Source organism: Suricata suricatta, chromosome 15 (assembly GCF_006229205.1).
Source record: "Suricata suricatta isolate VVHF042 chromosome 15, meerkat_22Aug2017_6uvM2_HiC, whole genome shotgun sequence".
Classification (NCBI taxonomy): Eukaryota; Metazoa; Chordata; class Mammalia; order Carnivora; family Herpestidae; genus Suricata; species Suricata suricatta.
In genome coordinates this window covers 8,419,032-8,433,353 of record NC_043714.1, presented here as the reverse complement: position 1 = coordinate 8,433,353, position 14,322 = coordinate 8,419,032, and the positions used below count along the sequence as shown (strand labels likewise).

General features: G+C 39.2%; 2 long non-coding RNA genes across 2 annotated transcripts; one reads left to right on the top strand and one right to left on the bottom strand.

Annotated features, from left to right (window-relative positions):
- Positions 1-442: 442 nt before the first annotated feature.
- LOC115279472 lies at positions 443-12,668 on the bottom strand. Its single transcript, XR_003903456.1, has 2 exons — positions 12,486-12,668; positions 443-778 (listed from the first exon to the last, which is right to left on the bottom strand). It is a non-coding gene; the product is annotated as an uncharacterized LOC115279472 (long non-coding RNA).
- Positions 12,669-12,817: 149 nt separating this feature from the next.
- LOC115278697 lies at positions 12,818-13,365 on the top strand. Its single transcript, XR_003903042.1, has 2 exons — positions 12,818-13,119; positions 13,229-13,365. It is a non-coding gene; the product is annotated as an uncharacterized LOC115278697 (long non-coding RNA).
- Positions 13,366-14,322: the final 957 nt, after the last annotated feature.

Genomic DNA, 14,322 nt, shown 5'->3' with positions numbered 1-14,322 from the left:
AAGCCGGCAGGGAGGCCGAGGAATTTAAATCCATGAGCTCTGAGGAGGACACCCAGGGCCTGGGGGAGAAATTAAAAAAAAAAAAAAAAAAAAAAAGAACACAGTTGAGGCCAGGGCAGTAGGCTGCTTTAAATTTTTTTTCCTTTTTTAAAAAATTTATTTTTGAGAGACAGAGAGAGACAGCATGAGCAGGGGAGGGTCAGAGAGAGAGGGAAACACAAAATCCAAAGACTGGCTCCAGGCTCTGAGCTAGCTGTCAGCACAGAGCCCGGCATGGGGCTCGAACCCACGAACTGCGAGATTGTGACCTGAGCCGAAGCCGGACGCTTAACCGACTGAGCCACCCAGGTGCCCCAGAGCCAACTCTTTTAAGATGTTTTACTATCGAAATGGACAGGAAAACCTGTGATTCTTAAGAGAGATATGAAGAGCCCAGGATGGGTTTTGTTTCTTAATTTTATTTAAGAAGAAAGCAATTACAGCATATTGGCATATTGACAAGATGACTCCAACAGAGAACAGAATTACTGAGGGTACAGCAGAGCGATGACCTTGAAAAAGAAAAGATGGGACCCCATGGGTAAGTTTGCGTACTGGCAGCAAAAGAGTCCATTGACCACATCAGGAATGCAGGGGGTCCTGTTCGGGTCCCAGTGGGATGGCAGGCTCGATGACAAGGGCACCCAGAAGTTCTCTTCAAAGTCCGTCGAGTTTGTAACCAAAACAAGAATGAAGGCCACAGACCAGGAATGAAGGTAGGAAAGCGGCTTCCAGAAGTCTGAGGAAAGAGGAAGTTGTCAAACAGTTGTGTCACAAAGTAAGGAAGTAAACTGACTTTGGGAATGCCTTATTCTCTATCTCTGCAGCCTCTATCAAAACCCTAAGATAATAATCACAAGTGAGATAATTGCAACTTTTTTTTTAAATTCAGAAAGTGCCATGGTTGCCTGGCCAATGGATTTCTCCAACTCTTTTTCCTTTGTAGTCCTGAGCTTGCCTTCCGATACTGAGGCTGAAGTTCTCGAAACTTTCCCATTTCCTTTTCAGGTAAGGGCTTGCGTGTGACCCTCTTCTGGCCAAGGAGGCTTGAGGAGAAATGCATTTTGGAGGTGGGGTGATAGATCATTTGTTGAAATGCTTCTCTTCGTTGATGAGAGTGAGAGGTGCACAAAAGAAACCCCGTTGATGTCTTGCAGCCTTTGAGCCGGGGTAAGTGGAGCTGTGGTCTGTGGTGGCGGGATGGCCACCTCCTAAGATGCTAAGAGGAACCTCGGACAGGCGTCCTCAAGCCAACCCAGCTCTCTGCCTTGCTAACCTGCAGAAACCCCGGCCCTGGGATTCTTGTTGCTTTAGTTTTATTACTGAACCTCTATTAGTAAAGTGACTTTTAATTCAGTATTCTTTTTCTTGAAAGCAAAGCCTCCTACCTGATACAAATTCAGACTTAGATGCAGTTAGGAAATGACGTCACAACCAATGCCACTCAGAATATGCAATAGGCTGATCTCACAATTATATCCTTTTTAAAGATAAGAGTGAAGAGAGTAAATCAAATGGGTTAAATACTTTGGATTCTTCAGCCTTCTATGGCTACAGGGTCTAATTCACCCTGGTAGGGGAATTGTTAGGATTCTATCTTTAAATTTCATAGTATGTCACACAAAGTCTAATATAAACATAGCCTAAATTAATTCAGCTTTCAAATGCATACAACATATAGCTGAAAAAATAATTATCTGGATAGAGGAGAGATATATGTCTAATAGACATCAGTCTAAAATACCCTAAGTTATAACAGGTTGAATAAAGAAATTATGATTATTGCTGTTGAAATGGTTATTACCAGCAATGACTAAGCTTAAGAAGATCTAAAATTGGAGAAATATAGTGAAGGAGATCTAAAGTTAGACAAATATACAGACAGGGTGGAGTGTCATTAAAGAAAAATTGTACTTTTCCATAATTCTTTTCTAGTTTCCTTCTGTGAGTAGATGACCATTGTCAGAATATAGGGGTCTTTGTGAATTTTACAGGAGGTCAGTATTTGTCTATGCCGATAAGCCTCTCATTTTAGGTGTGTAAAAAAAATGGTATGGATGGTGGGGCGAGGATTAGGAAACTTACTGCAGAGGAAACCTGAACTAGTATGAGACACACAAGTTCTAGCACACTTGACTACCATCTCTTAGCATTCCTGAGTTTCTGATGATGCACTGAACATTTTAATTCTGAACATGTCTGATCTTCAGAGTGCCTTTTACAATCTGAAAAAAAATGCCTTATTTGTTACATTTAAAGATAAACACCTTTTAAAAAGAAGCACTTCCTTCCTTGAGAGTGTTATAACGCCCCTTTCAATATCAAAAGAAATTACCCAAAGAGGTGGAGAAGAAAACACTCCCCTGTACGGTGATGTGCTTTTGTGTAATTAATTAGATTCCATCAGCAATTGAGTGCTCGATAGCTCTATTTGTTGGAAATGTGCAGAAAGAATTCATGTAAATTCTGTTTGTGTCAATTTTGTTGTTTCTCCTGCTATCAGCTTATTAGCTTTTGTGTGTGTGTATTTTTTGTATTTTGTGTACCTGATCTTTATGTAGTATCCCAATAATGGCAAGAAGAATTACGTAAACTGAATGAGAAAGGAACACCTCCGTGTGTTTTCTATGAAAGAGCCTAAAAATACCAGCCCAGAACAATCCACAGCAAATTCTGTACAATCCGCGTTAGCATTAAAAGTCATACCTAGTTCAGACTGTTATTTTTCTGTATTTGTATTTCTCAGATTGAATTATGGAGAATTGGTTGGATGGAACAATTGAGGAATGCATGTCAAAAATATTTTTTTAATAGGTCTGGTTGGGGTAAACATTTGTGTGTGTGAGCTAATTAGCAGAAATGTGAAAGTTTTAAAGGTTAAATTGTGAACATTCAAAACTACAACACCCTGTAATTCTGCACGTCATTTCCTGAGGCAGCAACATTTTAAAGGGATAAAGTACAGGCGAAGGACACAATTAAATGTGTTCCTTCTGCGTTTATTAGCATAAACTCAGGTGTGGTGGGCAGGAGTTTCTCATGAATAACAATTTCATCTTTTTCCCTTCTGGAACGTTTTTTAGGACCTAGAAACAAAAGATGCCTCTCCAGTTTTCTTCCCATAGGAAATTGCAAAGGTTTTAGGAGCCATGCACCAGGAAAGACGGAGGAGGATCAAAGATAGACCTTTTATTACAAATCAATATCACAATCTTTTATATAATGTATCTCAAGTCACATGCTAAATTTCACCAAAATATTTAATCTGTCTTTGAATTTCATAAAGTTTGCAGTTAAGAAAGTAGATCTAGATACTCAAAATGTTCCAAACATACTAGAGGTTTCCAATAAAATTGAATGAGTACCAAAAGTCATTGTTGTTTCCTATTTCCATTCACATTGACTAAACTGGTTCATCATACTAACAGAATGGATTTGACTTTGAGGCAAAAGCATAAAAACTGCCCAAATTTAGTAAATTCCTCCAGCACTAACTGCAAATTCTAAAGAAAATTGCATAAATTTTAACAGTCACTCTACATTTATTCATATCAACAAAGCAGTCTTCAAATTTTTCCTGTAGTCCTTGTAGTCAATTTATAGAGCTCTGTCAATTATAATTAAAGTCACAGGCAATTAAATCATCTTAAAAATTCTGTAAAACCATTATTTTGATTTGTATTACACAAAGTTTCCATTTCAACATAAATTCTCATATCTGCCTAAGCTTTTCCTTCCTTGGTGCTTCAAATTTAACTCATTCATGTACAGTGTGATATCAGTGAGAAAATGTAAATAACACTGAAATATTTGGCTATTTAACAAGCAGTTCTTCTGTGATTACAGTGCAACTGAGGAAACAAATGTTTAATTTTAGTTAATTTAAATTTATATTTTAAAACTGAAGCTGAGTTAAATACTTTTCCATTAAACACAACTTAATTGTTTTCATAAAATTGTGTTTTACACATTTACCATTACAACATGTAAGACATCGTTATTCTCGTATAGACTGCACATTGGGCGTATCGTCATTTCTAGCCATTGTCAAAGGATTATTTTAGTTTGAATGTTTTTTTCCTATGCACTGATAGAACATTCTAATGTGTTTATTTGAGGGGCGCCTGGGTGGCTCAGTCAGCTCAGCGTCCAACTGCAGCTCAGGTCATGATCTCATGTATAGTGGGTTCGAGCCCTGTGTCGGGCTCTGTGCTGACAGCTCAGAGCCTGGAGCTTGCTCTGGATTCTGTGTCTCCCTCTCTCTCTGCCTCTCCCCTGTGCTTGCTCTCTCTCTCTCTCTCTCTCTCTCTCTCTCTCAAAAATAAATAAATGTTGGGGAGCCAGGGTGGCTCAGTCGGTTAGGCATCTGACTTCAGCTCAGGTCATGATCTCATAACTTGTAAGTTTGAGACCCATGGTCAGGCTCCATGCTGATAGCTCAGAGCCTGAAACCTGTCTCCGATTCTATGTCTCCTTCTCATTCTGCCCCTCCCCCATTCATGCTCTGTCTCCCTCTTTCTCTCTAAAATAAATAAATGTAAAAAAATTTAATGTGTTTATTTGAATATTTTATACATGGAGCATGTTATAGTATTCCTATGTAAATCACAATTTGTAATTAAATTGAAATATTTATTATTTTAATTGTCAAAAAATCAAATCATTTTTCTAGTTTGTTTATTTGTGTCTTAACCCATTTGACCATGAGCTCTTTGGGCTGCAAAGAGCTGGATATTTTTCTTCTCTGTACTTCTAGTGCTTAGCAGTCTACACAACACAGGGTAAGTATTCAATTAACACTTGTTGATTGAATAGACTCAGGACCCTCCCCTGTACCTTTTCCCTCCCACACCCTCCTCTGGCTTAACATGCTGTATTGCAGCATGCTCTAGATGCCTGGATGAGTTCTTTATGCAATTTAGGTCTTATCCAGCAGGAATAAGAGGAGGAAGAAAAGACTTTAATAATAAGGCAATGCTTGAAAGAGATTCTCCCGACTTTATTTTCTTAGGATTGGTCTCAAATCTTGAGACTTCAAATATTCAGAATGCCATCTAGTAAATGATCAGAATGATCATTATTAATTCCAAACTTCATACATTTTACTGAGAAGATCTGTGCTTATACCATAAAATCAACACAAAGCACTCTTTACTTGTCATGATTGGAGGTGCATTGAGAGGTCAGACAGACCCAGGGTTCAACCCCATCTCCTCTACATCACAGGCAAGCTACTTCCTCTCTGTAAACCTCATTACTTACCGGTAAATTATCAAAGATATTAGTTGTCATTTCCTGAAGTCATGTGGTGATCAAGAAGCCTACAAAACACTTAGCATAATGCCTGTCTGGTAAGGGCTCAATACACCTTAGCAATTTTTATCATGAATATTTTGAGAAATATTCAAAGTGTATCTGCTGGACTATTTGATTGTTGGCATCTGATTGTAAGATTCCAATTAACTTAAGAAAGAAAAAGGGTCAGAGGAGGGGGTGGACTAACTGGAAGATTATGAAACAACAGAGAAGAGAAACAAAAAGACTAAATCAAGAAAAATAAGAAGTAGGGCAGCTCTGAGAACTGACATTTCATAAATAAAATACAGTCTCTTCAGGGTGCCATGATTGGAATGGTTCAGCAGTAATGATTTTTCTTCATCATGCTACTAGGTCAGATATTCAAAGTCCCCGGTAGAGAATCTGATTATGTGGGTTTTGGACCAACCTCTTGACATGTGGGATGGGAGTAGCAAGAGACAGCTTCTTGAATGACAGGCCCCCACCCAGTATATTTTCAAGGGAATATGGAGTATCTGCCAAAGTAAAATTGGAATGCTGCTATTAAAAGAAGGAGTGAGGGGGCGCCTGGGGGGCTCAGTCGGTTAAGCGTCTGACTTCTGCTCAGGTCATGATCTCACTGTCTGTAAGTTCGAGCCCCACTTTGGACTCCGTGCTGACAGCTCAGAGCCTGGAGCCCGCTTTGGATTTTGCATCTCCCTCTCACTCTCTGCCCCTCCTCTGCTCCTGCTCTGTCTTTTTCTCAAAAATAAACAAACATTAAAAAAAGAAGAAGGAGTGAGGAATGATTTGCAAATAAAAACAGCAGACATCCTCTCTACATATGTTTATGTTAAACTACACATTACACAGTATTTGTGTAAGATACAGATAAGTTTTTGTTATCATCTGTTTCCTTCTTGTGAACAGAAATAAACCAGGTGGAAAACCTGCCTGCCCAGGGTGGGGTCCTCAGAAAAGGATTCCTAGAATAGTCGAGCTGGGAGGGACGGTGTACCCAAAGCAATCTACATTTGAGCCTGTAGGGAAATCTGAATTATGGTGGAGAGGAAGCCAAGGTCCTAGATAGGAAGACCTGGCCATCGAATTCTAAAGAACAACATGAAACAAGAAAATGAGCAATTAGAGACTGTGAAAATAAAGAGCAAGGTAAGTTTGGTTTGAAAAGTTAGGGCATCCAGTTTGGAATTAAGTCCAGGAATAGAAATAAGATGAAACATTTCCTGTTTTTCTGTGCCCAGAGTCTTTCCGATGGTCAAGATAAGATGCTTCAAGGGATCACGTGAGAAGGCCCTACAGGTTAGAGAGATAGTCACTTCTAGGACTCCAAACAGAAGAACTGGGCCAACTCTTAACCCGACAAAACTGCTGAGTTGTTTCTGTCCTTGTCTTGATCAGATTCTCTGTATCTTTCATTGTGAATTTCTCCATTATTTTTGAACTGTTTTTTCCAAGTGCCAGTCTGTAGACCTGTGCTGATCTGTGACATTTTTTACTGATTTTAGTCAAATAAGGAAAATAGAAAAAGAAAAATTAAAATGACTGCAATAAGGTTTTCATAGAACTAAATTTCTTTAACTTAAAGGACTTTCTTTTTCTCTAAAATTATATCCTTCTCATACATTTTGACATTAAAATATCCTTTCTTTTATGAAATGATGATGAAAATAAGCAAATTATTTAAAATAATTTTTCTTGGCACAATAAATACTATCAGCCCTATATTGGTTTCCTCTTACTTTTTTTAAAAAGAAAATAATATTGCTGTATGAAAAACAAAATCTGGGAATATTGTTCTAAGGGTTTCTAGGTCTCTCTCCTTTCCCTTGCCACAAGGTTGCATCTGACAGTCCCGGTCAGTGGTGAGGAGTAGGAGTGGCCCTAAATTCATATCCTGCTTCTCCACTTATTTGCCCTCTGACCTGGGGCAATCATTCTGTTTTATCCATAAAATAGCAATAACAATTGGACCAATTCCACAATGTTTTGGGTGGAGTGCTCCGTAGATGTTAGTTCTAATCATGATCTATTTCTGTTACTAATTAATTTTGAGTAATTTTGCTTGTCTTTCGATTTATAATTACTCAGAGTTCTCAGAGTTTAGACTATAAGGATGGGGGCTTTTCAACTACAATTTTAAAAGTTATTTATTTAATTTGAGAGAGAGGAAACAAACAAGCAGGGGAGGGGCAGAGAGAGAAGGAGGGAGATCTCCCAAGCAAGTGCTGCACAGTCAGCGCACAGACCAACTCGGGTTCAAACTCACACACTGCGAGATCATGCCCTGAACTGAAGCTAGAGTCGGATGCCCAACCTACTGAGCCGCCAAGATGCCCCTCAACTTAATCTTTCTATCTCAAAATGCTGTCCAAATTATGAAGGGCTAGAATTTCTAACGGCGTGCTCCTTCAGTGTTGTATGAAATATACAAGCCACTGGTTCTTCAAGAATAGCATCCCTGTATTTGACAAGGGTCTGCCTTTCCTCCTGCCATGTTGGATCATACCCCTCCAGGCTCTTTGGCAGGAAATTGCCTTTAGCAGGAAGTATAAGATGAATAACATTCCCTTCCTCCTCTCTGGGCCATCAGTTATAAGTCCTTTGATACTTTTGGTGTTAAATCAGATTACATATCATCCGTGGTTAGAGCAATTCCCTCCCATTAAGACTCAGCTAATAAGCTATTACTATGTAACCTTATTATGTTCTTTCTGCTTCTTGGCAGAAATCAACCAAGATTGGAAAGGAGAGAAGGAGGTAAGTCGGAGTGGCCACTTAGTTATTTGAGACAAGGTTCCTCCTTAAAGGCACTCTTAAAAAGTCCCCAGCACACCCATGGCAGGAAGAATCTATGACTAGGTTCAGGCTAACCTTTGTATAACATGGGAAGTTTAGGTTGGGGTTAAGTTTTTAAATAAAAAAAAAAGTTTTTATTGAGTGTTGTGTGTAAGTGACGAATCACTGAATTCAACTCCTAAAACTAATATTGTACTGTATGCTAACTAATTAGAATTTAAATTTAAAATATTCACTCTGTATTGACTTTTAGATACACATATATAATTCTCTCACACAATTTGTTGAAAAGACTATTCTTTTTTTTTAAGTTTATTTATTTATTTTGAGAGTGAGAGACAGAGAGAGCGCACGTGCGAGTGTGCATGTCAGGGAGGGACAGGGAAAGAGGGAGAGAGAGAATCTCGAGCAGGCGCCTGCTGTCCGCACAGAGCCCCACACAGGGCTCAAACCCATGAACCCTGAGATCGTGACCTGAGCCAGAATCAGAAGTTGGACGCTTAACCGATTGGGTCACCTAGGCTTCCTGAAAAGACTATTTTCCATTAACTTATGTTTGCATTATTTTAAACAAACAAAACAAAATTAGTTGATTATACTTGCGTGTGACTATTTCTGGGTTCTTTGTTCTGTTCCGTGGATCTACGTCTGTATCCCTTCACCAGATCCACGTGACCATGTGGTTCTGATTCCTGCAAGTGTTGAAATCAAAATAATTCTTTCCACTTCTTTTTTGTTCAAAGTTTTGTTTTTAGCTATTCTAGTTCCTTTGCTTTTATCTACATAGATAGATAGATAGATAGATAGATAGATAGATAGATAGGAATAATATTAACTATATCAACAACAAAAAAGATTTTAAAAATTCCTTGTTGGGGCAGCTGGGTGGCTTAGTTGGTTAAGCGTCCGACTTCGGCTCAGGTCATGATCTCATGGTTCGTGAGTTTGAGCCCCGCGTCAGGCTCTGTACTGACCATGCAGAGCCTGGAGCCTGCTTCGGATTCTGTGTCTCCCTCTCTCACTGCTCCTCCCCCACTCACGTCCTGTCTCTCTCTCTCTCTCTCTCCTTCAAAAATAAATAAAAACATTTTAAAAACAAAACAAACAAACAAAAAAATCCTTGTTGATAGTTTGATAGGAATTGCAATATGTATACTAGTTTGGGGAGAATTGATATATTTTGCTATGTGACATCTTCTAATCCATAAACACAGAATATCTTCCCATTGACCTAGATCTTTGATTTCTCTCACCAGTATTCTGCAGCTCACAGCATACAAGTTCTATACATGTTTTGTTAATTTACACACAAGCTTTTCATTTCTTTTGAGCAATTTTAAATGGTGTTGTAGTATTCATTTCAGTTCCTATGTGTTTATTGCTATTGTATAGAAATACAGTGAACTTTTATATGTTGATCTTGTAGTCTGTAACCTTACTGAATTAAACTGAGCCTCATAGATTCCTTGATATATTCTACATAGACTATCATCTCATCTGCAGATAGCTACAGCTTTATTTCTTCCTTTCCATCTATAGGCCTTTTATTACTTTTTTCTTATCTTATTATGCTTGCTCAGACTTCCATTACAATGTTGAATAGCCGTGGTGAGATCAAGCATCCTTGTCTTATCTCCTATCTGAGATGGAATGCATTCAGTCTTTCACCATTAAGTATGATGTTAGCTGCAAGCTTTTTATAAACACTCTTTATTAAGTTGGGGAAGTCCCTCTATTCCTGTTTTCCTGAGAGTTGTAATCAATAATTGATGTTGAATTTTTTCAAATGCTTTTTCTGCACCAGTTGGTAGAGGTATATGATCTATCTTCCTTAGCCTGATATATAAGGTAGATAATATTGCTTTTCAAAACTGAAGGAATCTTGTGTCCATGTAATAATCTCCTCGTGGTCATGGTGTATAATTCCTTTTATAAATTGCTGAATTTTGTTTGTTAATGATTTGTTTAGAATTTTTGCACATGTATTCATGAGTGTTACAGATTTGTAATTTTTTTTCTTGCTTTATATTGTTTCTGTCTGGTTCTTCTGTTTTCTGGAAGAGATTGTGTAAAGTTCGTATAAGGTTCTTAAACATTTGGAAGAGTTCTCCAGCAAATGATATGGTACTGGAGAGTTCTTTTTTGGCAGATTTTTAATTATAACTTCAACTTCTTTAATAGTTATAGGAGTAATGAAATGATATGTTTCATATTAGGTGAGTTATAAATTCTATTTTTGAAGGAATTGGCCCCATTTCATGTAGGTTGTCAAGTTTATGAGGTAGAATTGCTTGGACTATTATTCCTTTACGTAGCTTCATTTTGGTGGGGTTCATAGTGCTACTCCTGTTTCATTCATAATTCCTTTGAGATTAATAACTTGTTTTTTCTCTTTCCTTGGTCAGTTTTGTTAGACCTCTGTCAATTTTATTAAACTTTACAAAGAACACATCTTTTTGTTCACTTTTTTCTCTTTTCAATTGCATTGATATTTATTCTTATGTTTATTATTTCCTCCCTTCAGCTTTGTATTTATTTTGTTCTACTTTCTAGTTTCTTGGGTGTGAGCCCTTATACATTGATTTGAGACATCTCCTTTTTTCTAATGAAGGCATTTAGTTTTATAAATTTTCCTTAATAACACGTTAGCTGAATTCCACATGTTTTGAATGTTCTATTTTTTTTAATGTCTTTATTTTATTTTGAGAGACAGAGGAGAGAGCATGTGGGGGAGGGGCAGAGAGAGAGAGGGAGACACAGAATCTGAGCAGGCTCCAGGCTCTGAGCTGTCAGCACAGAGCCCAACATGGGGCTTGAACCCACGGACTGTAAGATCATGACCTGAGCTGAAGTTGGATGCTTAACTAACTGAGCCACCTGGTGCCCCTTGAATGTCCTATTTTGATTTCATTTAGTTCAAGTTCTGTGTGCACATTTGTCTGTTTGTTTGCTTTCTCTTCATATATTATCTTTGACCCATTGTCTTTGACTCCAAGTGTTTAGAGATTTTTCTGTAATGTTTCTATTCTTTACTTCTAGTTTGATTTCAATATTAACAGAGAATACCCCCTTTATGACTTCAATGCTTTCAAATTTGTCAAGGTTTGTATAATGGCCCAGGATATAGACTATCTTGGTATGGTCCCTGCCCTCTGGAAAAGAATGTGTATTCTGCTGCTATTAGGTGGAGCATTGTATAAATGTTTATTAGAGCTTGCTCCTTGATGGTATTGCTAAGTTCCTCTATATCCTTGATTTTCTGCTTCATTGTTTTATCAATTATTGAGAGTGAGATTGCAGACTTTCTGTTTCTCCTTTCAGTTCTATGAGATTTTCTTTCCCATGGTTTGTGCTCTTTTTTTAGTTGTGCACATTACAATCACTATATCTTTCCAGTGGATTGATCATTTTATCATGTCATGTCCCTTTCTGTCCTGGGTATTGCTTAGAAGTTATTTTATCTGACGTTGATATGACCACACCTACTTTCTTTTGATTGAATTTTGCACAGTATATATTCTTCATCTTTTTAATTCAGCAAACATATAGCATTACATTTGAAGTGAGTTTCTTGTAGACAGCATATAGCTAGGGCATATTTTTATCCCTTCCATTAATCCCTGTTTTTTTAATTAGTATATTCAGACTATTTGCTGTTATTAATTACGGATATGTTAAAACTTAATTCTACCATTTTATTTTTCGTTTTACTTGTTCTGTCCGATTTTTGTTTCCCTGTTTTCTTTTACCTGCCTTCTTTGTCATTATTGGACATATTTTGGAATTCCATTTAGATTTATCTACAGTGTTTTTAAGTTATCTCTGTGTAACTTTCGTAGGGGTTGCTCTGGGTATGCATTAAATACATATAATTTATTAAAGTCTAGTGATATAGGAATTATACCCATTTAAGTGAACTAGTGAAACCCTCCTTCCTTTTCTGTCCAACTACCCTCCCGCATTTACTGCTGTCTTACTTTCTACAACATACATTGGGAACCATATTCATGGCTATAGCTTTTGTGTCAGCTATCAAACATAAGAATACTTGCAAGAAGTAGGATCCATCTGTATTTATCCATATTTTTGTAGTTTTGCATTCTCTTCCTTCTTAATATTTCAAGAGTCCTTTTTAAAAATTATTTCCTTTTTTGGGGAAATTTTGTTCAGCCATTTTGTGTCGTCTCTCTGCTGGCATCTGTTGGCTGACTTGTCTCATTCGGCTTGACATCACTCTGGTCCTTGGTGTAACAAGTGACTTTTTTTTATTGAAACCTGGTCATTTTGGATATTATAAGGCCATGGATCTCATTTAGATTTTGTGTTCCATCAGGCTTCCTCTGACACTCTACCTCATTAAGGCCAAGCACAGATCAAAGTCCAGGTTCCCAGCTGGGCCTCCATCAGGGGGGTGGCTGGGATAGTGGTGATGGGGGGGAAATCCTGTTAATGCTGAGCTGAGAGGGAGTTCAGTCTCCCCAGGCGGCCTCCTACTAATTTCCCCTTGCTGAGAGGAGGAGGGGCAGCCCCACTGACACCACGTGGGGGGTGAAGGGTAGTCTTCTTGGCCTTATTACTATCATGGGGGAGGGGGGGCTCACTGAGATCACAGTGGAAGGGGTCCTTGTCACCTGGCTCCTCTGTGACACACCGCCGACGGGGCCTATGTGCCCTGTCACAGCCAGGGTGGAGGTTTATACTCCACCTTCAGTCTTTGGGGGGTGGGGCGAAGGGAGTTGCCTTGTTATTTCCTAAACGTTTTCTGTCTTGCTAGGCAACTCCTTTCCGTCTCCTTTGGCTCAAGTGAGCACACTTTTCTAGAGGCTTTTTCTGTCTGCCTGTTGGCAATGCCAGGTTGCATCTTCCATCCTCAGCCCGGGATATATGACAGCAGCCGACAAACTGGGCACCCTCACCCCCGTGTACGTCCGCAGGTCCGAGGACCCTTCCTGATCCACTGTCTGCTCTCCCATTTCAGGATTTTTTGTATGTGTTTCTTTGTTTCATTGTGACAGCTTCAACTTTTGTATTTTCAAGGCGGACCACCAGCAGAACGCTCCACCAGTAAGAATAACTATATTGTGGTTTACCTTAGATGTCAAGATCAAACACAAGTTGGTCAGCGAGGCCTGGAAAGCCCTGGAAGGAGCTGTGGGGAAGGTGTAGAAAAGATGTGTCTGGCACATTTCGCACACTTTCTTCTCTTGTATAATGAAAACAAGGTAGTCCATACTGCTGCCCTTATATCTTTATTTCATTTTCACTAGCGTTATTTCTATTTCCCACCATGTCGGGCTCAACGGTTGTCTGGGACACAGACCATACCGCGGTTTGTCACCACCCCGCAGCATGCGCTTACACTCACAGGTACCTCTGGAAGGAAACCTCAGGTTACGGGAAGCTTTCCAAGGAACATTTCAGTGTGAGAAGCCTGGACTTGGAAAGCTGAGACTTTGGTTTCAGGGCAATGAATTGTGAAGGCTGGTGAGCACCGTAAGCCCGAAGGGAGGGGCTCAGATCTGGTGTTCAGATCTGGACGTCATCATCTAAGTATCCCACAGGCACTTTTAGCGATTACGTTTGAAATGCAACAGGCTCTGTCTCTATAGGCTTACAGTAGCAGGGTCAGTTTCAAACACGAGTTTGATGGAGGATGATAGGTAATCAAGTCATATTTTCGTGTGAGTATTTTTACTGCTCTGATACTAGGTTTTCTGGCTTACAGCCCAAATTACATTTCAAAAAAGCCTCTCAGAGTTTTTCTCCATCAAGGGGCTGTGTCAAGATGGAAGGGGAGAGCACCGTGGGGGTGGGCAGGCATGGAAGGAAAAGATGGGCTGAACATCTGAATGAAAGCTGGGGGCTCAAGATGACTAATAAACAAGAGCAGGTGGACAAGACCACACTGGCGTGTTAACAGGTACACAGTGTAGAGGGTGGGGAGTTCTTCTGGTCCTGAAGGCCACTGCCAGCTTTGGTTCAGAGACCAGTCCTTAGCCAGTCTTGAAAGGTCAGAATTAGCAGCAAAGGGCCTAACCCTGGAGAAATAGAATAGGCAGAAAAGACCAGAATGAAACAAGAGGCCAAGAACCCATAGGGATAGCTCAGAAAACACACAGGGCACTAAGGAAAAAGGCGACCTTGAAAACAAACCATCTCTAGCTCAGAAGTCTACACAGGTTTCTTATA